Genomic DNA, 1451 nt, shown 5'->3' on the forward strand with positions numbered 1-1451 from the left:
AGAGTAGCCCAAGAGTTGGCGGTGGGTGTTGATGACTAGCTGCCTTCCCTCTAGTCTTACACTGCTAAATTAGCCCAGATAGTGCACATAGCCCTCGTGTAGCTTTGCGTGAAATTCAAAACAAACAAACAAACCATAAACTCATCCATGCTCATCGTGTAGAAGGACCAGCAAATAGTAGGGAAAACAAACTGGATAATTTGTGTGTATTATGATATAAAATTTAAATAGTTGTTCAGTAAAAGAAAGTTGTAGTGCAATCATAAATAAAAACGTCAGTAAATGTGTTTTTAATAAATAATCAACATCTAAAAAGTTCCTTTATTAATATTATTGATGTCGAGAAAAAAAGCTTGGGAGAAGAATTGCTTGTTAAACATAAAACATGTTGACAGTTAATCAAATAATCAAGAACTGTTTTACTAGATTATTAAATATATTTAACACTGTTGTTATTTACACATAAATAGATTTACCAATCCAGAACTATTCTGTTACTTTGATCACGTAAGCTATTATTGCATGTAACATAAGAATTATTTATAATGAAATTAATGATTTTTTGAATGAAAGTATTTAGTGCTACTGGTACTGTTTCAAAATTTTGGAGGTTATAATTTCGAAACAGTACTACCTCTACTCACCCAAAGCTATTTCAATCCTGGTTTGCCCTCTAAGCATTGCTAAAAAATATTTCGTTTTTGTTTTGTTATGGGGGCGCCATCAGCAGATCAGATGCCCCAAATATTTCACTGATAAACACCTTAAGCAAAGGTGTGATGGAAATTCGAACCCGCGACCCACAGATTGCAAGTCGAGCACCCTAACCACCTGGCCAAATATTTCACAAATCGTCGGCCGAACTCCCTAAAACCTGTGCTTCCCCAGCAGACATCGTCGACTCGTGTCAGAACCAATGTCTAATAATGCGGGAATTTTATCTCGAATTTGTATGAAGAAATTAGAATTCGGAAAACATAAATATTTCTAAAACAAACGAATGAAAATCAAACACGAGGAGTTGAAACTGATATTAATTTGTGTTCAAGCACAATCGAAATTTTGTAGTCACGTGGTCATCTATACACTAGAATGCCAATCCAGAAAGTAAGGATTGTACTAGAATAGTTGAGGGAGCTAGCTACGCTTGTATAGATGGTGCAGTATGATTGGTGGAGGGTAGTCACATGATCACCATATGTTATGAAATGGCGCGAAAATGAAGGGGTATAAAAGACTGGTGTGCTGTTAGAACAATATCTAACCCAGCAAATTGCATGGTAACAGGTGAAAAGTGCCGAAGAAAGAAATTGCCACAAAGTTATATCCTTCCTCAAAAAAAAAAATTTTTCAGTGTGTATTCCTCACTCCTAATAAGTATACCCATGTTTAGCGAGTTTATGTGTGCTTGTGTAAATGGATCTAATTATCGCACTCAGTAATTTAGGTCT

The sequence above is a fragment of the Limulus polyphemus genome, unplaced genomic scaffold (genome assembly GCF_000517525.1).
Source record: "Limulus polyphemus unplaced genomic scaffold, Limulus_polyphemus-2.1.2 Scaffold5932, whole genome shotgun sequence".
NCBI classification, from domain to species: domain Eukaryota; kingdom Metazoa; phylum Arthropoda; class Merostomata; order Xiphosura; family Limulidae; genus Limulus; species Limulus polyphemus.